Genomic DNA, 24952 nt, shown 5'->3' with positions numbered 1-24952 from the left:
GGAATTCTCTTCTCCCAGGAGTGACACATAGACAGAGAGATTAAATTACATTTCATCCAAGAATACCTGACATGAACCACAGGCCAGTTTTAGTTAGGGCTGCTCAAACAAGAATTTTGCTAAAATACAGGATGTTTAACCTGTTCTAGAAATAAAAAAACTAATGACTATTATAATGTTTGCGATGTCCATTTTTCCAAGTTGTCCGTCAGGTTTTCTATTGTTTTCAATGTTTTATTGGTTTTGTTTCTTACTGTGTGCTAACTTATTTCATTCAATTTGAACTCAATAGGCCACATTTATTAATGATATCTATGAGAAAGTCACCCGTAAAGTCCCTGAGGGGAGATATGTATCATTGAGGTTAATAGCCTCGTTGATGTAAGCCCAGAAATAGGCTTCAGAATGATTAATGCTGAGAGAGTTATTAGGGCGTGTCAAGGCTAGGTTTTCAAGCAATCTGGTGGGTTTCATTTTTGTGTACTTGTTGGAGAAGGGTAGGAGTAGAGATGAGCGAACCGGTCGCGGTTCGGCTCGAGGTTGGTTCGCCGAACGGACCTCCCGTTCGAGTTCGGTTCGTCGAACGTTCGACGAACCGAACTCGAACTGCATAGGAAACAATGGCAGGCAATCACAAACACAGAAAAACACCTAGAAAACACCCTCAAAGGTGTCCAAAAGGTCACAAACAACTCACAACACATGGGAAAGTGACAAGGACATATACTCATGCGAAAACAAAAGAGCTGGACAAGGAAAAAGAGGAGGACACACAGATATATGAGTATATGCAAGGAAACATCGATTCCATTAATGTGCAACTTGAGCCCTGCTCATTCTTGGCTTCCAATCTTGATAAATTGCCTGAGCTCGCCACGTACGTCTTGGGGATCTTGTCGTGTCCTGCAGCCAGCGTTCTCTCGGAACCTGTCTTCAGTGCTGCTGTGGGTCTGCTGGCAGATAAGCACACGTGTCTGTCCACTGACAATGTGGACATGGCTCTCAGAGGACTTTTCTTCCCCTGGGTCAGCCAGGGGACGGGAAAGGCACGCGTATTTTTGAGAGTGCTTCATGCAAAGCATCTTTTTCTTTTTCAAAAGGGAGCTCAACCGATGCCAGTCAAGTGGGGTGTGTGTGGCCCAGTGAGTGGCAACCAGGGAGACTGTGGTTGGAGTCCCCTCGCTGTGTCTCTAAAAGAACCAAGATGAACAAGTCATGGCTCTCAGAGGACTTTTCTTCCCCTGGGTCAGCCAGGGGACGGGAAAGGCACGCGTATTTTTGAGAGTGCTTCATGCAAAGCATCTTTTTCTTTTTCAAAAGGGAGCTCAACCGATGCCAGTCAAGTGGGGTGTGTGTGGCCCAGTGAGTGGAAACGAGGGAGACTGTGGTTGGAGTCCCCTCGCTGTGTCTCTAAAAGAACCAAGATGAACAAGTCATGGCTCTCAGAGGACTTTTCTTCCCCTGGGTCAGCCAGGGGACGGGAAAGGCACGCGTATTTTTGAGAGTGCTTCATGCAAAGCATCTTTTTCTTTTTCAAAAGGGAGCTCAACCGATGCCAGTCAAGTGGGGTGTGTGTGGCCCAGTGAGTGGAAACGAGGGAGACTGTGGTTGGAGTCCCCTCGCTGTGTCTCTAAAAGAACCAAGATGAACAAGTCATGGCTCTCAGAGGACTTTTCTTCCCCTGGGTCAGCCAGGGGACGGGAAAGGCACGCGTATTTTTGAGAGTGCTTCATGCAAAGCATCTTTTTCTTTTTCAAAAGGGAGCTCAACCGATGCCAGTCAAGTGGGGTGTGTGTGGCCCAGTGAGTGGCAACGAGGGAGACTGTGGTTGGAGTCCCCTCGCTGTGTCTCTAAAAGAACCAAGATGAACAAGTCATGGCTCTCAGAGGACTTTTCTTCCCCTGGGTCAGCCAGGGGACGGGAAAGGCACGCGTATTTTTGAGAGTGCTTCATGCAAAGCATCTTTTTCTTTTTCAAAAGGGAGCTCAACCGATGCCAGTCAAGTGGGGTGTGTGTGGCCCAGTGAGTGGAAACGAGGGAGACTGTGGTTGGAGTCCCCTCGCTGTGTCTCTAAAAGAACCAAGATGAACAAGTCATGGCTCTCAGAGGACTTTTCTTCCCCTGGGTCAGCCAGGGGACGGGAAAGGCACGCGTATTTTTGAGAGTGCTTCATGCAAAGCATCTTTTTCTTTTTCAAAAGGGAGCTCAACCGATGCCAGTCAAGTGGGGTGTGTGTGGCCCAGTGAGTGGAAACGAGGGAGACTGTGGTTGGAGTCCCCTCGCTGTGTCTCTAAAAGAACCAAGATGAACAAGTCATGGCTCTCAGAGGACTTTTCTTCCCCTGGGTCAGCCAGGGGACGGGAAAGGCACGCGTATTTTTGAGAGTGCTTCATGCAAAGCATCTTTTTCTTTTTCAAAAGGGAGCTCAACCGATGCCAGTCAAGTGGGGTGTGTGTGGCCCAGTGAGTGGCAACGAGGGAGACTGTGGTTGGAGTCCCCTCGCTGTGTCTCTAAAAGAACCAAGATGAACAAGTCATGGCTCTCAGAGGACTTTTCTTCCCCTGGGTCAGCCAGGGGACGGGAAAGGCACGCGTATTTTTGAGAGTGCTTCATGCAAAGCATCTTTTTCTTTTTCAAAAGGGAGCTCAACCGATGCCAGTCAAGTGGGGTGTGTGTGGCCCAGTGAGTGGAAACGAGGGAGACTGTGGTTGGAGTCCCCTCGCTGTGTCTCTAAAAGAACCAAGATGAACAAGTCATGGCTCTCAGAGGACTTTTCTTCCCCTGGGTCAGCCAGGGGACGGGAAAGGCACGCGTATTTTTGAGAGTGCTTCATGCAAAGCATCTTTTTCTTTTTCAAAAGGGAGCTCAACCGATGCCAGTCAAGTGGGGTGTGTGTGGCCCAGTGAGTGGAAACGAGGGAGACTGTGGTTGGAGTCCCCTCGCTGTGTCTCTAAAAGAACCAAGATGAACAAGTCATGGCTCTCAGAGGACTTTTCTTCCCCTGGGTCAGCCAGGGGACGGGAAAGGCACGCGTATTTTTGAGAGTGCTTCATGCAAAGCATCTTTTTCTTTTTCAAAAGGGAGCTCAACCGATGCCAGTCAAGTGGGGTGTGTGTGGCCCAGTGAGTGGAAACGAGGGAGACTGTGGTTGGAGTCCCCTCGCTGTGTCTCTAAAAGAACCAAGATGAACAAGTCATGGCTCTCAGAGGACTTTTCTTCCCCTGGGTCAGCCAGGGGACGGGAAAGGCACGCGTATTTTTGAGAGTGCTTCATGCAAAGCATCTTTTTCTTTTTCAAAAGGGAGCTCAACCGATGCCAGTCAAGTGGGGTGTGTGTGGCCCAGTGAGTGGCAACGAGGGAGACTGTGGTTGGAGTCCCCTCGCTGTGTCTCTAAAAGAACCAAGATGAACAAGTCATGGCTCTCAGAGGACTTTTCTTCCCCTGGGTCAGCCAGGGGACGGGAAAGGCACGCGTATTTTTGAGAGTGCTTCATGCAAAGCATCTTTTTCTTTTTCAAAAGGGAGCTCAACCGATGCCAGTCAAGTGGGGTGTGTGTGGCCCAGTGAGTGGCAACGAAGGAGACTGTGGTTGGAGTCCCCTCGCTGTGTTTCTAAAAGACCCAAAATGAACAAATCATGGCTCTCAGAGGACTTTTCTTCCCCTGGGTCAGCCAGGGGACGGGAAAGGCACGCGTATTTTTGAGAGTGCTTCATGCAAAGCATCTTTTTCTTTTTCAAAAGGGGGCTCAACCGATGCCAGTCAAGTGGGGTGTGTGTGGCCCAGTTAGTGGAAACGAGGGAGACTGTGGTTGGAGTCCCCTCGCTGTGTCTCTAAAAGAACCAAGATGAACAAGTCATGGCTCTCAGAGGACTTTTCTTCCCCTGGGTCAGCCAGGGGACGGGAAAGGCACGCGTATTTTTGAGAGTGCTTCATGCAAAGCATCTTTTTCTTTTTCAAAAGGGAGCTCAACCGATGCCAGTCAAGTGGGGTGTGTGTGGCCCAGTGAGTGGAAACGAGGGAGACTGTGGTTGGAGTCCCCTCGCTGTGTCTCTAAAAGAACCAAGATGAACAAGTCATGGCTCTCAGAGGACTTTTCTTCCCCTGGGTCAGCCAGGGGACGGGAAAGGCACGCGTATTTTTGAGAGTGCTTCATGCAAAGCATCTTTTTCTTTTTCAAAAGGGAGCTCAACCGATGCCAGTCAAGTGGGGTGTGTGTGGCCCAGTGAGTGGAAACGAGGGAGACTGTGGTTGGAGTCCCCTCGCTGTGTCTCTAAAAGAACCAAGATGAACAAGTCATGGCTCTCAGAGGACTTTTCTTCCCCTGGGTCAGCCAGGGGACGGGAAAGGCACGCGTATTTTTGAGAGTGCTTCATGCAAAGCATCTTTTTCTTTTTCAAAAGGGAGCTCAACCGATGCCAGTCAAGTGGGGTGTGTGTGGCCCAGTGAGTGGCAACGAGGGAGACTGTGGTTGGAGTCCCCTCGCTGTGTCTCTAAAAGAACCAAGATGAACAAGTCATGGCTCTCAGAGGACTTTTCTTCCCCTGGGTCAGCCAGGGGACGGGAAAGGCACGCGTATTTTTGAGAGTGCTTCATGCAAAGCATCTTTTTCTTTTTCAAAAGGGAGCTCAACCGATGCCAGTCAAGTGGGGTGTGTGTGGCCCAGTGAGTGGAAACGAGGGAGACTGTGGTTGGAGTCCCCTCGCTGTGTCTCTAAAAGAACCAAGATGAACAAGTCATGGCTCTCAGAGGACTTTTCTTCCCCTGGGTCAGCCAGGGGACGGGAAAGGCACGCGTATTTTTGAGAGTGCTTCATGCAAAGCATCTTTTTCTTTTTCAAAAGGGAGCTCAACCGATGCCAGTCAAGTGGGGTGTGTGTGGCCCAGTGAGTGGAAACGAGGGAGACTGTGGTTGGAGTCCCCTCGCTGTGTCTCTAAAAGAACCAAGATGAACAAGTCATGGCTCTCAGAGGACTTTTCTTCCCCTGGGTCAGCCAGGGGACGGGAAAGGCACGCGTATTTTTGAGAGTGCTTCATGCAAAGCATCTTTTTCTTTTTCAAAAGGGAGCTCAACCGATGCCAGTCAAGTGGGGTGTGTGTGGCCCAGTGAGTGGAAACGAGGGAGACTGTGGTTGGAGTCCCCTCGCTGTGTCTCTAAAAGAACCAAGATGAACAAGTCATGGCTCTCAGAGGACTTTTCTTCCCCTGGGTCAGCCAGGGGACGGGAAAGGCACGCGTATTTTTGAGAGTGCTTCATGCAAAGCATCTTTTTCTTTTTCAAAAGGGAGCTCAACCGATGCCAGTCAAGTGGGGTGTGTGTGGCCCAGTGAGTGGAAACGAGGGAGACTGTGGTTGGAGTCCCCTCGCTGTGTCTCTAAAAGAACCAAGATGAACAAGTCATGGCTCTCAGAGGACTTTTCTTCCCCTGGGTCAGCCAGGGGACGGGAAAGGCACGCGTATTTTTGAGAGTGCTTCATGCAAAGCATCTTTTTCTTTTTCAAAAGGGAGCTCAACCGATGCCAGTCAAGTGGGGTGTGTGTGGCCCAGTGAGTGGAAACGAGGGAGACTGTGGTTGGAGTCCCCTCGCTGTGTCTCTAAAAGAACCAAGATGAACAAGTCATGGCTCTCAGAGGACTTTTCTTCCCCTGGGTCAGCCAGGGGACGGGAAAGGCACGCGTATTTTTGAGAGTGCTTCATGCAAAGCATCTTTTTCTTTTTCAAAAGGGAGCTCAACCGATGCCAGTCAAGTGGGGTGTGTGTGGCCCAGTGAGTGGCAACGAGGGAGACTGTGGTTGGAGTCCCCTCGCTGTGTCTCTAAAAGAACCAAGATGAACAAGTCATGGCTCTCAGAGGACTTTTCTTCCCCTGGGTCAGCCAGGGGACGGGAAAGGCACGCGTATTTTTGAGAGTGCTTCATGCAAAGCATCTTTTTCTTTTTCAAAAGGGAGCTCAACCGATGCCAGTCAAGTGGGGTGTGTGTGGCCCAGTGAGTGGCAACCAGGGAGACTGTGGTTGGAGTCCCCTCGCTGTGTCTCTAAAAGAACCAAGATGAACAAGTCATGGCTCTCAGAGGACTTTTCTTCCCCTGGGTCAGCCAGGGGACGGGAAAGGCACGCGTATTTTTGAGAGTGCTTCATGCAAAGCATCTTTTTCTTTTTCAAAAGGGAGCTCAACCGATGCCAGTCAAGTGGGGTGTGTGTGGCCCAGTGAGTGGCAACGAAGGAGACTGTGGTTGGAGTCCCCTCGCTGTGTTTCTAAAAGACCCAAAATGAACAAATCATGGCTCTCAGAGGACTTTTCTTCCCCTGGGTCAGCCAGGGGACGGGAAAGGCACGCGTATTTTTGAGAGTGCTTCATGCAAAGCATCTTTTTCTTTTTCAAAAGGGGGCTCAACCGATGCCAGTCAAGTGGGGTGTGTGTGGCCCAGTTAGTGGCAACGAGGGAGACTGTGGTTGGAGTCCCCTCGCTGTGTCTCTAAAAGAACCAAGATGAACAAGTCATGGCTCTCAGAGGACTTTTCTTCCCCTGGGTCAGCCAGGGGACGGGAAAGGCACGCGTATTTTTGAGAGTGCTTCATGCAAAGCATCTTTTTCTTTTTCAAAAGGGAGCTCAACCGATGCCAGTCAAGTGGGGTGTGTGTGGCCAAGTGAGTGGAAACGAGGGAGACTGTGGTTGGAGTCCCCTCGCTGTGTTATACATGCTTTTAGAAGGGCATGACATGGCTTGGAGGTTGACTTTCATAAAATGCAAACTGTTGGCTACCAAAATGCTGCCTTTCCAACAACTGTGGTTATAGGCAATGAGGAACATACTGATGAAGATGAGACGCAGATACCCGATTGGGATGACAACTTAAATATTCGGTCAGGGCAAGAAGAGGCTCGGTCTGAGGTGGAGGGGAGTGCAAACACAACAATTGATGATGAAGTTCTAGATCCCACCTACTGTCAACCCCCAGTCAGGCACTCGAGGAGGTCAACAGAGGCGGTGGAGGAGGATGCAACCGACGACGAAATTACCTTGCACCTTCCTGGACAGAGTCGGAGCACTGGTAGCACGTCTACAACTGCATCCTCAGCCACCACTCTGCCTATGAGCATTATTCGGGGTGCATCAACAGGTCGCATGGCCTCTAAGCCTTGCCTAGCCTGTTCCTTTTTTGACATAGAAAAAGATCGCCCAAATCATGTGATATGTAAAATTTGTCATGATTCTCTTAGTAGAGGTCAAAACCTCAGCAGTTTGACAACTTCTTCCATGAATCGTCACATGAATAAATATCATAGGTCCCGGTGGGAAGCTCACTGTGCTGCAATGCGGCCTAGCGGAGCGAACCATCCACCGCCCGCCCCTTCCAGTGCATCCGCGCGCTCTTCATCTTCTAGGACTGTGGGGACAGCTGTCACACCTGTTTTTCCACGCAAAACTTCCACCACTGTAACCGCAACAGGCAGTTTGCTTGGTAGGTCGTCAGTTGGTTTGGAAGGGGAAACAAGTGAGTGTGTACAGCTCTCTCAGACATCGATAGCACCTACGTTGGATGAAGGCAACATCATGTCTCCGCCTGCACTTTCCTCACAAACCTGCATTTTTCCAGGGACACCCTACTCAACACCGTCTACACACAGCAGGCAGATCTCTGTCCCTCAGATGTGGTCAAATAAAAGGCCACTTCCTCCGACCCATGACAAAGCTAAGAGGTTGACTCTATCCCTCTGTAAGCTGTTGGCTACCGAAATGCTGCCTTTCCGCCTAGTGGACACACAGGATTTTAGAGACCTTATGTCTGTCGCTGTGCCCCAGTACCAGATGCCTAGTCGCCACTACTTCTCTAAGAAAGGTGTGCCCGCGCTACACCAGCATGTCGCACACAACATCACCGCTTCCTTGAGAAACTCTGTGTGTGAACGGGTGCATTTCACCACCGATACTTGGACCAGTAAGCATGGACAGGGACGTTACATGTCGCTGACTGGGCACTGGGTAACTATGTTGATAGATGGTGAAGGGTCTGCTGCACAAGTCTTGCCGTCCCCACGACTTGTGTGTCAATCCTCTGTCTGTCCAAGTTCCGCCACTGCTTCTGCATCCTCCACCTCATCTGGGTCCTCCACCTCCGCCCCAAGCCTGCCTGGTCAGGCCACCAGCGTTCTCACTGCGCAGAAGGAATCACGCACCCCTCATTACTATGCTGGCAGCAGAGCGCAACGGCATCAGGCGGTCTTTAGCTTGACATGTCTTGGGAATAAGAGTCACACAGCTGAGGAGTTGTGGTCAGCTCTGCGGTCCGAGTTTAATAAATGGTTGTCTCCACTCAACCTGCAGCCTGGTAAGGCCGTGTGCGACAATGCTGCAAACCTGGGTGCGGCCCTTCGCCTGGGCAAGGTGACACACGTGCCTTGTATGGGTCACGTGTTGAACCTTGTTGTCCAGCAATTTTTAACACACTATCCCGGCCTAGATGGCCTTCTGACCAGGGCACGTAAACTGTCTGCAGTGCTCACTTCCGCCGTTCAACCGCCGCAGCTGAGCGACTTGCATCGCTCCAGAAGTCTTTCGGCCTGCCGGTTCATCGCCTGAAATGCGATGTGGCGACACGCTGGAATTCAACTCTCCACATGTTACAGCGACTGTGGCAGCACCGGCGAGCCCTGGTGCAATACGTCATGATGTATAGCCTGGGCCAACGAGATGCAGAAGTGGGGCAGATCACCCTGATGGAGTGATCTCAGATCAAGGACCTATGCACCGTTCTGCACAGTTTCGACATGGCGACGAATATGTTTAGCGCTGACAATGCCATTATCAGCATGACGATTACAGTCATTTACATGCTGGAGCACACGCTAAACACTATTCGGAGTCAGGGGGTGGGACAACAGGAAGGGGAGGAACTACAGGAGGATTCATATGCGCAAGACACAACAACATCACCAAGGTCCAGACGTTCATCATCACCAACGCGGCAGGCATGGGACCATGGGGGACAGGGATCAACAAGGGCGCATGGTAGCAGGCGAGATGTTGAGGAAGGTGCAGGAGGACATGAAGATATGGAGGACGAACTGTCCATGGACATGGAAGACTCAGCGGATGAGGGAGACCTTGGTCAAAATTCAGTTGAAAGAGGTTGGGGGGAGATGTCAGAGGAAGAAAGAACGGTTAGCACCTCTATGCCACAAACACAGCGTGGACTTGGTCCGCATGGCTGCGCAAGACACATGAGTGCCTTCTTGTTGCACTACCTCCAACATGACCCTCGGATTGTCAAAATTAGAAGTGATGATGACTACTGGCTTGCCACACTATTAGATCCCCGGGACAAGTCCAAATTTTGTGACATAATTCCACCCATAGAAAGGGACGCACGTATGCTGGAGTATCAGCATAAGCTGTTACTCGATCTTAGCTCGGCTTTTACACCAAACAACCGTGCAGATGAAGGGAGTGATTCTCCCAGTTGTAACTTGACAAACATGGGACGGCATCGTCATCTTCAACAGTCTACCCGTACCAGTAGGACCGTATCTGGTGCTGGTAACAGCAATTTTATGGAATATTTTCATAATTTTTTTAGACCCTCCTTTGCAAGGCCACCAGAGACAACAAGTCTGACACATAGTCAACGGATGGAGAGGATGATACAGGAGTATCTCCAAATGAACATCGATGCAATGACTTTGCAAATGGAGCCTTGCTCCTTTTGGGCTTCAAATCTAGAAAAATTGACAGAGCTCTCCAGTTACGCCTTGGAGATTTTGTCGTGTGCAGCTGCCAGCGTTGTCTCTGAACGTGTCTTCTTCAGTGCTGCTGGGTGTGTGCTGACAGATAAGCGCACGCGTCTGTCCAGTGACAATGTGGACACACTGACGTTCATCAAAATGAACAAGTCATGGATCCAGAAGGAATTTACTACCCCTGTGTCATCCTGGGGAGAGTAAATGCTTGTGGATTTGGAATGTGCTTGATGCAAATCAAAACATCCTGTTTGCAACTAGGGCACAAGTGCTGCCACTGATGGGGTGTCTGTGTGCCCAATGTTGGGAAAAAAGGTAGACTCCGCTTGGAGTAACCCTTGCTTGATGTGTTTTTTAAAAATGATACAAGATGAACAGATCTGAAGGCAAGATGAAGGCAACATCATGTCTCCGCCTGCACTTTTCTCACAAACCTGCATTTTTCCAGGGACACCCTACTCAACACCGTCTACAGACAGCAGCCAGATCTCTTTCCCTCAGATGTGGTCAAATAAAAGGCCACTTACTGCGACCCATGACAAAGCTAAGTGGTTGACTCTATCCCTCTGTAAGCTGTTGGCTACCGAAATGCTGCCTTTACGCGTAGTGGACACACAGGATTTTACAGACCTTATGTCTGTCGCTGTGCCCCAGTACCACATGCCCAATCACCACTGCTTCTCCAAGAAAAGCATGCCCGCGCTACACCAGCATGTCGCACACAACATCACCACTTCCTTGAGAAAATCTGTGTGCGACAGGGTGCATTTCAACACAGATACTTGGACCAGTAAGCATAGACAGGGTCATTACATGTCACTGACTGGGCACTGGCAAACTATGGTGAGAGATGGAGAAGGGTCTGCTGTACAAGTCTTGCCATCCCCACGAGTTGTTTCAATCCTTGTTCTGTATGTAGAAGTTAATACACTGCTTCTGCCTCTTCAACCTCGTGTGGGTCCTCTACCTTGGCGCAAACCCTGTGTGGTCAGGCCACCCTTCCTTGCAACTGCGCACAAGGACTACCACACACCTCCTTACTATGCTGGCAGCAGAGCTCAATGCCATCAGGCGGTCAAAGCTTTACTTTGAAATGTATGGGAAATGTGAGTCACACCGCTATTACAGAGAATAGTAGTCAGGCAGGGTCAAAACATTAATTGAGGAACAGGAACAGAATGGGACGGCCAGGAAAGAATCAGAAAACAAGCAGAGTTGAAATGCGTATCGGCCAACAAGGTACATAAACAGCAAGCAGGAAAAGTAGTCAGGTAACAAGCACACAAAATCATAAAACTGAACTGGGGGTAAAATTAACCAGAGGTTCATAGCTATGTCTGGCAGTGGTCTGCAGACAGGATGGGCATAAAAAAGGGTGTGGTGTCTTCCCATTGGTTGTAGCTGAATGATGGTATTTCATCTGTGAGATACCCACCAGCTACATTCAGCCAGAGATTCTGCATCTGTCAAGGTAATGCAGCCCAGTGGGTGAGCATAACCTGCGTCCACCTGCGCCGCTGGCATCGACTACTCTCACATCATCAGCACTATTCATGAAAGGAACACGTTGTCACCTGGCAACCGGAGTACAAATTGACGGAGCGGACTACGTTGGTGACTTAACAGCCGTGTGCGGCAATGATGCAAACCTGGCTGCGGGCCATCCTCAGGGCAATGTGACACACGTGCCTTTTAGGGCTCACGTGTTGAACCGAATTCGCCAGCAATTTTTAAAACACCATCACGGCCTACATGGCCTTGTGCAGTGGGCACGCTCGCTATGTGCTCACTTCCATCGTGCGCACACAGCAGCTCAACAACTTTCATCACTCCGGAAGTCTTAGGGTCTGGCAGTTAAACGCCGTAAATGCGATGTTTCGACACGCAGGAATTGGAATCTGCACATGTTGCAGCGTGTGTGGCAGCACCGCAGAGCCCTGCTGAAATACGGTAAGACATATAGCCTGGGATAACTTGATCCAGAGGTGGTGCAGATCACGCTGCTGGAGTGGTGTCAGATCAAGGACCTATGCACCCTGCTACACAGTTTTGAAATGTCGACGAAGATGTTTAGCACTGGCAATGTCATTCTCAGCGTGACAATTCTGGTCATCTACATGATGGAGCACACTGTAATTATTATTCTGAGTCAGGTGTTGGGACAAGAGGAAGGGGAGGAAGTACAGGAGGAGTCATATGCGGAAGGGATAACAAGATCTACGAGGTCCAGATGGTCAGCGGCACCTATGCGGCATTCATGGTGAGGGAGAGGGATTAACAAGGGCGCATAGTATCAGCAAAAAGTGTTGATGAAAGTGCAGGAGCCCATGAAGAAATGGAGGACGAACTGGCGATGGGCATGGAAGACTCAGCAGATGAGTGAGAGCTTGCTCACATTTCGGTTGTGCGAGGTTGTGGGTAGAGGGCAGAGGAAGGATGCACGATTCTCACCTCTCTGCCACCAACACACCAAGGACTTGGTCCTCCTGGATGCACAAGACACATGAGCGCCTTCTTGCTGCACTACCTACATGACCCTCGGATTGTATGAATTTGAACTAATCCTGAATACTGGGTTGCCACACTGTTAGATCCCCGGTACAAGACAAAATTTGGCGAACTAATTCCTGCCATAGAAATAGACGCACGTATACAGGAGTATCTGCAGAATGTGGTACGCAATCTTAGATCTACTTGTCCACTAAACACCAGTGCTGCACAGAGTGAATCTCAACGCTTTGTCATGGATAGGAGGAAATGGTCTTTTACTTGTCCACATCGGAGGGACCGAGGGATGGCTGCTGTGCTGAGATGGCGTTGAGTACGGTGTCCCTGCACAGTTGCACTTTTGGTCATATCCCAAAATGAGTTGAAAAAGGACAGATGCTGTTGGAAAGGGGAACAGGTGTGTTGGAAAGGGGAAAAAAGTTTTGGTCCGTGGATTTGGTGGTTAAGCAACTGTAACATTTGCTGAAGAAACAACATCTGTTACAGTGGGACTGGCAGATTTGGATAAAGTGGTATATAATCTGTGACCGCTATATAACGAAAATTAATAAGAAAAGAAAGAGAAAGGTATATATCCCCATCAGCAGTCAGTGTCCACCGTGCTCCCAGTTGGAAAAGGAGAGGTTGGCAACTTGAAGGTTTGGTGGAGGATACAGAGCTGTGTGGCTATGAAACTAATAGTAGCCTGAACCGAGTTAGACGCCATTCGGATCTGGAGACTGTGAGCCCTGTTAGCGTCACAGGGTCCACATGCCCACCCAGCCCAGGAACTCCCTGTTAACAACACAGGGGCCATTGAGTACGCTGACCGTGTGCGTAGGGGCCACACCTGTGGACAGCAGGCGCATCAGCAGCAGCAGGCCTGTTAATGCCACTGGGCTGCACAAGCAGGACTGTTAGGACAGGAGCTGGTCTTAACCGTTCTGCGTTACCAACTGTGGTGGTGGCCTGCATCCACCACCCGATCCCTGCCTACCTCTGGCCTAAAGCCGCAATGGGTTCAACACATGGAGGTGTGCTCTTTCGGAGCATAATAGAAGACTGCGCACCTCCTTGTTGGCTCCAGCCCCTTTTATAACCTGGGTCCGCCCCAAACCAGGGTGAACCACAATGCACCTCCTGGAGACAAAAGTAGAGTGACACGTCATGAGTGGCATAACTAGCGTCCTATTTGGAAACGCAACTTCAATGATGACCTCATGGCTGCCATGACCCAAACACCTCACCAGTCATCGTCTGACCATCAATAATGCGGTGACAAGTCATAGGTGTGGGCCTCTGCAAGCCATTTGGGAGGACACCTGATGCCCTGTGGTCTATATGGGACCCCCACATCAGGGCCAGGGCCAAAGAGTTCATTACCGGACCTAGTCTCTGATGCAGGAAGTGCCTGAGCATGCTCAGTAGCATGAAATACAGTCTCTGAAAAAAGACTATCAGCTTTAGCATGGTGTCTATGCCCAAAACAGGACTTAGACCCGGCACGGAATGCAAGCACCTGTGCAAAGAGGCTTTTCACACTTAGTGTGGGAGCATGCGCTGTATCCCGAAATGAAAACTTAGCGTCAGGAATGGCACAGTCAGGCTGAGCATACTCACTAGGCGAAACACTGTAATTATGCTGCAGCTGGGGTACATCGGCACACGCATGCGCACTAGCTGCCTCTCCACACTTAGACGTGGAGGGGAAATTTGTCTTGGAGATGCTGTCTATGAACAGAAGGAAAAGCTAAAGGAAGCCTGACTTTCTATCCCTCCGAATTATGAAATGCAGCAATGAATTCCATGAGTTTGCTATAACATTAGCGTAGCAAAATGTGCATGAGGGTGTGATGTAGAGGTGCTAGAAATAGCTTGTCACCAGTGGGGCACTAATGGAATACAACAGCCAGTTCTATGATGCCACAAAATGGCAGTATTTTGTGCTATCATTATAGCTTATTAAAAACAGAGCACGAGGTTGTCATGCAGAGGTGCTGCACATAGATTTGCAGTAGTGTGAATTGACAAAAGTACAATAGCCACGTTTAGGATACAACTAGGTACAGTGAGTGTTTGCTAGTAAAATTGCTTAGTTTAAAAAAGTTGTAGTGTGCAATGCAGGCAGACGTGCTATGCAAATGTCTTTGCACTAGTGGGACTATAGCAAAGTCCAATAGCCACGTATAGGATGCCACTAGGTACACTGAGTGTGTGCTAGTATAATGGCTTCGTTATAATTTGTTGGAGTGTGCAACGCAGGCAGATGCGCTCTGCAAATGTCTTGGCACTAGTGGGACTATAGCAAAGTCCAATAGCCACGTATAGGATGCCACTAGGTACACTGAGTGTGTGCTAGTATAATGGCTTCGTTATAATTAGTTGGAGTGTGCAACGCAGGCAGATGCGCTCTGCAAATGTCTTGGCACTAGTGGGACTATAGCAAAGTCCAATAGCCACGTATAGGATGCCACTAGGTACACTGACTGTTTGGTAGTATAATGGCTGAGTTTAAAAAAGTTAGAGTGTGCAATGCAGGCAGACGTGCTGCAAATAACGTTCCAATACTGTGAATTGACAAAAGTACAATAGCCACGTTTAGGATGCCACTAGGTACACTGACTGTTTGCTAGTATAATGGCTGAGTTTAAAAAAGTTAGAGTGTGCAATGCAGGCAGACGTGCTGCAAATAACGTTCCAATACTGTGAATTGACAAAAGTACAATAGCCACGTTTAGGATGCCACTAGGTACACTGACTGTTTGCTAGTATAATGGCTGAGTTTAAAAAAGTTAGAGTGTGCAATGCAGGCAGACGTGCTGCAAATAACGTTCCAATACTGTGAATTGACAAAAGTACAATAGCCACGTATAGGATGCCACTAGGTACACTGACTGTTTGCTAGTATAATGGCTGAGTTTAAAAAAGTTAGAGTGTGCAATGCAGGCAGACGTGCTGCAAATAACGTTCCAATACTGTGAATTGACAAAAGTACAATAGCCACGTTTAGGATGCCACTAGGTACACTGACTGTTTGCTAGTATAATGGCTGAGTTTAAAAAAGTTAGAGTGTGCAATGCAGGCAGACGTGCTGCAAATAACGTTCCAATACTGTGAATTGACAAAAGTACAATAGCCACGTTTAGGATGCCACTAGGTACACTGACTGTTTGGTAGTATAATGGCTGAGTTTAAAAAAGTTAGAGTGTGCAATGCAGGCAGACGTGCTGCAAATAACGTTCCAATACTGTGAATTGACAAAAGTACAATAGCCACGTTTAGGATGCCACTAGGTACACTGACTGTTTGGTAGTATAATGGCTGAGTTTAAAAAAGTTAGAGTGTGCAATGCAGGCAGACGTGCTGCAAATAACGTTCCAATACTGTGAATTGACAAAAGTACAATAGCCACGTTTAGGATGCCACTAGGTACAGTGAGTGTTTGCTAGTATAATGGCTGAGTTTAAAAAAGTTAGAGTGTGCAATGCAGGCAGACGTGCTGCAAATAACGTTCCAATACTGTGAATTGACAAAAGTACAATAGCCACGTTTAGGATACAACTAGGTACAGTGACTGTTTGCTAGTATAATGGCTGAGTTTAAAAAAGTTAGAGTGTGCAATGCAGGCAGACGTGCTGCAAATAACGTTCCAATACTGTGAATTGACAAAAGTACAATAGCCACGTTTAGGATGCCACTAGGTACACTGACTGTTTGCTAGTATAATGGCTGAGTTTAAAAAACTTGGAGTGTGCAATGCAGGCAGATGTGCTCTGCAAATGTCTTCGCACTAGTGGGACTATAGCAAAGTCCAATAGCCACGTATAGGATGCCACTAGGTACACTGAGTGTGTGCTAGTATAATGGCTTCGTTATAATTAGTTGGAGTGTGCAACGCAGGCAGATGCGCTCTGCAAATGTCTTGGCACTAGTGGGACTATAGCAAAGTCCAATAGCCACGTATAGGATGCCACTAGGTACACTGAGTGTTTGCTAGTATAATGGCTTCGTTATAATTAGTTGGAGTGTGCAACGCAGGCAGATGCGCTCTGCAAATGTCTTGGCCCTAGTGGGACTATAGCAAAGTCCAATAGCCACGTATAGGATGCCACTAGGTACACTGAGTGTTTGCTAGTATAATGGCTTAGTTATAATGAGTTGGAGTGTGCAACGCAGGCAGATGCGCTCTGCAAATGTCTTGGCACTAGTGGGACTATAGCAAAGTCCAATAGCCACGTATAGGATGCCACTAGGTACACTGAGTGTTTGCTAGTATAATGGCTTAGTTATAATGAGTTGGAGTGTGCAACGCAGGCAGATGCGCTCTGCAAATGTCTTGGCACTAGTGGGACTATAGCAAAGTCCAATAGCCACGTATAGGATGCCACTAGGTACACTGAGTGTTTGCTAGTATAATGGCTTCGTTATAATTTGTTGGAGTGTGCAACGCAGGCAGATGCGCTCTGCAAATGTCTTGGCACTAGTGGGACTATAGCAAAGTCCAATAGCCACGTATAGGATGCCACTAGGTACACTGAGTGTTTGCTAGTATAATGGCTTCGTTATAATTAGTTGGAGTGTGCAACGCAGGCAGATGCGCTCTGCAAATGTCTTGGCACTAGTGGGACTATAGCAAAGTCCAATAGCCACGTATAGGATGCCACTAGGTACACTGAGTGTTTGCTAGTATAATGGCTTCGTTATAATTAGTTGGAGTGTGCAACGCAGGCAGATGCGCTCTGCAAATGTCTTGGCCCTAGTGGGACTATAGCAAAGTCCAATAGCCACGTATAGGATGCCACTAGGTACACTGAGTGTTTGCTAGTATAATGGCTTAGTTATAATGAGTTGGAGTGTGCAACGCAGGCAGATGCGCTCTGCAAATGTCTTGGCACTAGTGGGACTATAGCAAAGTCCAATAGCCACGTATAGGATGCCACTAGGTACACTGAGTGTTTGCTAGTATAATGGCTTAGTTATAATGAGTTGGAGTGTGCAACGCAGGCAGATGCGCTCTGCAAATGTCTTGGCACTAGTGGGACTATAGCAAAGTCCAATAGCCACGTATAGGATGCCACTAGGTACACTGAGTGTTTGCTAGTATAATGGCTTCGTTATAATTTGTTGGAGTGTGCAACGCAGGCAGATGCGCTCTGCAAATGTCTTGGCACTAGTGGGACTATAGCAAAGTCCAATAGCCACGTATAGGATGCCACTAGGTACACTGAGTGTTTGCTAGTATAATGGCTTCGTTATAATTAGTTGGAGTGTGCAACGCAGGCAGATGCGCTCTGCAAATGTCTTGGCACTAGTGGGACTATAGCAAAGTCCAATAGCCACGTATAGGATGCCACTAGGTACACTGAGTGTTTGCTAGTATAATGGCTTCGTTATAATTTGTTGGAGTGTGCAACGCAGGCAGATGCGCTCTGCAAATGTCTTGGCACTAGTGGGACTATAGCAAAGTCCAATAGCCACGTATAGGATGCCACTAGGTACACTGAGTGTTTGCTAGTATAATGGCTTCGTTATAATTAGTTGGAGTGTGCAACGCAGGCAGATGCGCTCTGCAAATGTCTTGGCACTAGTGGGACTATAGCAAAGTCCAATAGCCACGTATAGGATGCCACTAGGTACACTGAGTGTTTGCTAGTATAATGGCTGAGTTTAAAAAACTTGGAGTGTGCAATGCAGGCAGATGTGCTCTGCTAATGTCTTTGCACTAGTGGGACTATAGCAAAGTCCAATAGCCACGTATAGGATGCCACTAGGTACACTGAGTGTGTGCTAGTATAATGGCTTAGTTATAATTCGTTGGAGTGTGCAACGCAGGCAGACGTGCTGCAAATGTCTTGGCACTAGTGGGACTATAGCAAAGTCCAATAGCCACGTATAGGATGCCACTAGGTACACTGAGTGTTTGCTAGTATAATGGCTTCGTTATAATTTGTTGGAGTGTGCAACGCAGGCAGATGCGCTCTGCAAATGTCTTGGCCCTAGTGGGACTATAGCAAAGTCCAATAGCCACGTATAGGATGCCACTAGGTACACTGAGTGTTTGCTAGTATAATGGCTGAGTTTAAAAAAGTTGGAGTGTGCAATGCAGGCAGATGTGCTCTGCTAATGTCTTTGCACTAGTGGGACTATAGCAAAGTCCAATAGCCACGTATAGGATGCCACTAGGTACACTGAGTGTTTGCTAGTAAAATTGCTTAGTTTAAAAAACTTGGAGTGTGCAATGCAGGCAGATGTGCTCTGCAAATGTCTTTGCACTAGTGGGACTATAGCAAAGTCCAATAGCCACGTTTAGGATGCCACTAGGTACACTGAGTGTTTGCTAGTATAATGGCTTAGTTAGAATGAGTTGGAGTGTGCAGAGGACAAGAGGGTACAGTGGCAGGATTGTGGTGCTCTGGGTAGAGGAATGGAAGCCTGCCTTTCTATTCCCTCCTAATGGTGAAATGCAGGGAGGAAATCCCTGACCTGGGCTACACAGACGCTGTTGCTGTTTGCAGGACCTGTCACCTATGGCTCTCTGACCCTGCCGGTACGAGCCCTTAAAAGGACTGCTAGAATGTGCTCTCCCTAAGCTGTCTAACGCTGTGTATGCAGCGCATACAGCTGTATCGGCGATAGGACAAAGGACGGAACTGCGACAGTGATGTCTGACACCAAAGACGCAGAAGGCAGATAATGGCGATCGTGAAGAAAATGTCCGGTTTTATAATGCAGGGACATGTGACATGCAGATCCTATCACACATGCCGTTGCTTCTCTGCCTCAAAGTCCACTTAGGTGTGTGTGTGTGTCTGTGATTGGCTGACATGCTGGCCAGCCCCACAAGACGCGCGCGCTTAGGGAAGGAAGACAAGAAAAAAAAAAAAACAGCAGTGATCTGAAGGCGCTGTTCACGCACACTATACACTGAAATGTGATAATAGTTTGATTCACAGAGTGACTTACACTATTACAGCAGAAACCAAGCTAAGATTTAGCTGTTTTTTGGCTGCTAGAACCGTTCTCGAACGTTTCTAGAACTATCGAGCTTTTGCAAAAAGCTCGAGTTCTAGTTCGATCTAGAACATGCCCCAAAATCACTCGAGCCTAGAACTGGAGAACCACGAACCACGAACCGCGCTCAACTCTAGGTAGGAGGTGGCACTACTTGGGGCCAACATTCTGGAGTTGGTAGTGTCTGGGGGGAACTTTGGGAGCACCCAACTTAGTGATCTAACTCTATAAAGAGCGTTTGACAATATATCCTTTTAAACTGGGTTGCTAAGGAGCCCACACCGGTACCCAAATGGTAAATGAGGACTTGTTATACAGTGTCAAGCAAAAAGGAAATAATATTTTTAACTATTGAATTTCAGGTTCCATATCTCACCATCCACTACAGATTTTAGGCGGGCTTTGCACACTACGACATCGCAGGTGCGATGTCGGTGGGGTCAAATTGAAAATGACGTACTTCCGGCATCGTATGCGACATCGTAGTGTGTAAAGGCTCGATGATACGATTAACGAGCGCAAAAGCGTCGTAATCGTATCATCGGTGCAGCGTCGGCGTAATCTATGATTACGCTGACGCGACGGTCCGATGTTTTGCCTCGCTCCTGCGGCAGCACACATCGCTGTGTGTGAAGCCGCAGGAGCGAGGAACATCTCCTACCGGCGTCACTGCGGCTTCCGTAGGATATGCGGATGGAAGGAGGTGGGCGGGATGTTTACATCCCGCTCATCTCCGCCCCTCCGCTCCTATTGGCCGCCTGCCGTGTGACGTCGCAGTGACGCTGCACGACCCGCCCCCTTAATAAGGAGGCGGGTCGCCGGCCAGAACGACGGTCGCAGGACAGGTGAGTCCATGTGAAGCTGCCGTAGCGATAATGTTCGCTACGGCAGCTATCACAAGGATATCGCAGTTGCGACGGGGGCGGGCACTATCGCGCTCGGCATCGCAGTATCGGCCTGCGATGTCGCAGCGTGCAAAGTGCCCCTTAGAGTAAGACTACCTTCATTTTATAGACAATCATCTTGGCTATCTCATACACAAATTTGACTTCCAACTATTTAGCATGCAGATTCTTGTAATTTCACTACATTGTTACTGTTTTGCACCTAAAAATCTAAATTCTTACTTTAATTATTTTGTGAATAATTTTTAAATTCACCTTTGGCTTTCAACTCTGCCTAAATACTTTTGACCATGCTCTCAATCAGATTCAGGGGAGGAAAAAACTGGAAAACAAAAGGCGCAATAGGGTATTATCCTTCAACAAAACCAGGGTAGAAAAAAAGCTAAGCACGCTCACCTGTTAAGGTTGTGAGAGAGTCACAATGCCCAAAGCAAACCCAATGAACCAGGCTGCAGCAGTTCTCTGAGATATCAAATGTAGACTGGAGGAGCAGAAGGAGGTACTAGGTTATGTGCGCATGCTGTTTTTTTGTGTGACCACAATGATGCAGCGTTTTTGTGTGTTTTGGCTGCTAAAAAATGCACAAAATGGTACCTGCGGTAAAAAACGCATAAAAAAGCATGCCTTTTTGCGTGTTTTTGCGCGTTTTTTGCTTAGTTTTTGATGCTGCGTTTTTTCCAATGCATTGCATGGGTGAAAAACGCTGGCAAAAACACAGAAATAGTTGACATATTGCATCTTTGTGGTCACCACAAAAACGTACCTAAACAAAACTGCACTGTGTGGACAGCAAAAATGAAAACTCGTAGACTTTTTTGGGGAAAGAAAGTCATGCAGTTTTTAGACCAGAAATGTACCCAAAAAACGTGCAAAAATGCCCCGAAAAATGCACCGTGCGCACATAGCCTTACTGCGCTACCCGTGACAGGAAAAAAAAAAAAAATTGTATAATAAAAGAAGTGACTTTATTTCTACGCGTTTCAGGAGTCTGAACCCCCTTCTTCAGTAAAGAATGTGCATCAGAGTGATTCCTTTCCTGAAGAAGGGGGCTCAGACTTCTGAAATGCGTAGACATAAAGTCACTCCTTTAATTATACAAAAAAAAGTTTGTATATTCCCTGTCATGGGCAGTGCATTAATACCTCCTTCTGCTCCTCCAGTGTACATTTCTCAATCAGATTCAAGAATGTCTATACCAAAATCTGATCCCAGGTTTCTTCTACACAGTCCCAAATTTGGTGCATACTGGTCGACTCTCTTGGGTACGTATATAGTTTTTTCTTCAACTCTAACCACAAGTGTATAATTTAGTTGAGGTCTGGGGACTGTAGGGGCCAATCCAGCACCTCTACTTTATTGTTATTGAACAATTTCTTGGTCAATTTCAACGTATGCTTCATGTCATTGTCCTGCTGGCACATTATGTTGTCCTTTTCATACACATAGTACTCAAATATATGAAGTAACTTTTCTTGTAGGATACTCAAATATAGCTCATGATTGTGACCACCATAGATCCTGGTCAAGTATCCAATGCCTTTAGCTGTGAAACAACCCCATATCATTAGGCTTCCTACACCGAATTTGACAGTTCCTTCAATTTCTCAACCTGTTTGCCTCCTTTTCCTTTGTTTCTTACAGACCCATTTGCATGCATCAGAGCTGAGTCTATTGACTTTTGTCTCATCACTCCAAATCATCCGTTTCCAATCTTCTACTGTCTACTTTTCATATTTCTTTGCAACGTCTAGCTGATGCCTCTTATGATATTGAAGTCAAGGCTTCTTGACCTTTTTTCATGGCACTAGTCCAGGCATGCGTAACATCCCGAGCATCCCCAGTCTCCTGGAACTCACTGCCTCAACACGTCAGACTATCTACTACACTTGCAAACTTCAAACGGACCCTGAAAACTCATCTGTTCAGAAATGCCTATAATCTACAATGACCTCACTGCCCCACCACCGTGCGGAGCTGCCTCCCCACCACCGTGCGGAGCTGCCGCCCCACCACAGTGCGGAGCTGCCGCCCCACCACCGTGCGGAGCTGCCGCCCCACCACCGTGCGGAACTGCCGCCCCACCACCATGCGGAGCTGCCGCCCAACCTACACCCCACCTACTGTCTCCTCCCCAAAATCCTTTAGGATGTAAGCCTGCAAGGGCAGGGCCCTCTTCCCTCTGTACTAGTCTGTCTATTGTAACTTGTATATGTGTTCTGTATGTAACCCCCTCATGTACAGCACCATGGAATCAATGGTGCTCTATAAATAAACAATAATAATAATAATAATAATAATAATAATGCATAGCACAGTGTTTGCATGGATGTCTGTGATTTCACTATTACGAAGAATACAAGCCACCTTCACTGCTGTGTTTGTCGCACCAGAACTCATAGACCTTGTGATGAGCCAACATATTGACTCTGAAATTAAGACTGGATGTCAACCTCTTGGCTTTTGAACAGATGGATGGACTTTGTTTTGTATTCTTCAAACCTTCATGGTACTCACATGATGCAGTATGGCAAATTTCTTGGCCAAAAGACCACTATCAATATGCTGGATGATACTGTTTCTCTTTTCTTGGGAAATCTTCTTTATGGCTACTCTTTCATTCGAATCAGTGCCTTTTTACATGGAAAAAAAACCTAATAATGCACTGAGCTATTAAGGAATTGAGATCAGGTTGTAATTTGTAGCATATGGGGAAAAAAAGATTTTTACACTATCAAGAGCAAAACAGTGAAAATGCAGTAACATGACAAGAATCTGCATAACTAACCAAATGCTAAATATTTGCAAATCAAATTTATGTATGATATAACCAAGATGATTGTCTATAAAATGAAGGTAGTCTAACACTCAAAGATATAGTGGATAGTGAAATTTCGAGTCTGAAGCTTAAAAGTTCAAAACATTGGTACCCTTTTGCTTGTCACTGTATCAAGTTACCAAGCAGAGAGGTGAATAAATAGAGCAACTGTTAGTACTAGGGCCCTATAGGCGTACGCTGATAGACATGTCCTATTCTCATATCTTGGGGGGTCATCTAGAAGAAGACAAAACCCAAGAGAGAATCCTGTATCACGGAGGGATTTTGAACTACTGCAGATCCTGTATAATCTGTCAGCAAACTGCCACAGACAGTAATTTCTGTAATCCCTTAATGCAGTTACCCTTCATAGAGGTCCCATTTGACTGAATTTCTATGGCTTTAGGTCGACCCCGGTCATATCCGCCAGTGGGCATCAATATATCCTAGTCATACTGCACTATGTGGCATAATTCCCAGAAGAGCTACCACTAAGGAACTCCTCCATTAAGAGTATTTCCAGAAAGTTGGTCCCTATCTGTGTTTTTACCTTTATCTGTAAAGGAGGAGCTTCTCTACTTATCGTGAACATAAAGTGCAGCACAGATTCATCTCAATTAAGAACCTAGATTCTTTGATCTGGAATAGAACAGACATTTAATTATTCATAATTTTACCAAATTCTTATGAAATAATATTCAGCACATACTGCATTGAACTATTGTACCTTAATTTATTATATATTTTAGGAGTCAGAGTCGGTCAATTTTATACAGACTCCGATTCTACCAAAATGGACAGCAACTCAGATTCCAACTTCACAGCCCTGCATCTATCTATTATTTTTTTCACATCTTTACATGTCGGTATACGGATAGCACATGGATTCTTGGAGTGTGATCACGCGTATCTATCCCATCGTGTGTAATACACTTTGCTGAACCCTGTTTCTAATACGATTGTGTGACAGATAGATAGATAGATAGAGGAAGAGATAGATAGATAGATAGATAGATAGATAGAGGAAGAGAATAGAAAGTATGGCAGGGAGGGAAGAATAGAAGTACAGATATAGACTTCTGTGAATTTGATAGATGACAAATTGATGAATGAAATATAGATAATTATTGGAGATGAGTAAATAATTAAAAATTCAGGATAATGTTGTCAGAGCATTACTGTAATTAAAGCAGGAGACCTATGCTTACTGAGTTTCTCCACGGCCGGCACACTACTTCCGGGTCCGGTCATTAGATCTCATGAATATTGTTTCCCTGTCCACCCTGTGTGCTGGCATCTGTGATTGGTTGTTCTCACAGTAGCTGTCAGGGTGAAGTGTAAAAATATAATTGAAAAAACTGGCATAAAGGTCCCCTGCATATTAATACCCAGCGCAGATCAAGCAGATGGCTTACAGACTGCAGTCCCCAGCTGTGTACATTATCTTGGATGTTCATCAAAATAAGATTGATCCAATGTGACTTTTTCTAAATTATTTAAATACATAAATTAAAAAAATGTCATGTGGTCCCCCCCATTTTGATACTCAGGCAAGATAAAGCAGATATCTGGGGACTGATATTCTCAGGTTAGGGAGGCTCATGGTTATTGGGCCATTACCAGCAAAAAATTAGCAGCCCACAGCCATCCCACAATTGGTGCACCCATTAGACCTGCCAATTGTTATGCTTTACCCGACTCATCCCAATTGCCCTGGTGCGGTGGCAATCGGGGTAATATAATGGGTTAATGACAGTTGTCAATGACAGTTGCGATTTATCAAAAATCACAGCTGCCATCAAGGTATGGGTTGGCAATGGAGAGGTGTCTATGAGACCCCTTATTATCAACCGTGTAAGTAAAAAAACCCCACAAACACACAAAATCTGTCATTAAAAAAATACCCTTTTTAACCAATTTATTAACCCACAAAATACCCCCGCAGGTCTGACGTAATCCACACAATGTCCCACGTCGATCCCGACTCTGCTGCATCCAGAA

Source organism: Anomaloglossus baeobatrachus, chromosome 6 (assembly GCF_048569485.1).
Source record: "Anomaloglossus baeobatrachus isolate aAnoBae1 chromosome 6, aAnoBae1.hap1, whole genome shotgun sequence".
Taxonomy (NCBI): domain Eukaryota; kingdom Metazoa; phylum Chordata; class Amphibia; order Anura; family Aromobatidae; genus Anomaloglossus; species Anomaloglossus baeobatrachus.
Note: the sequence above shows the minus strand (reverse complement) of the source record.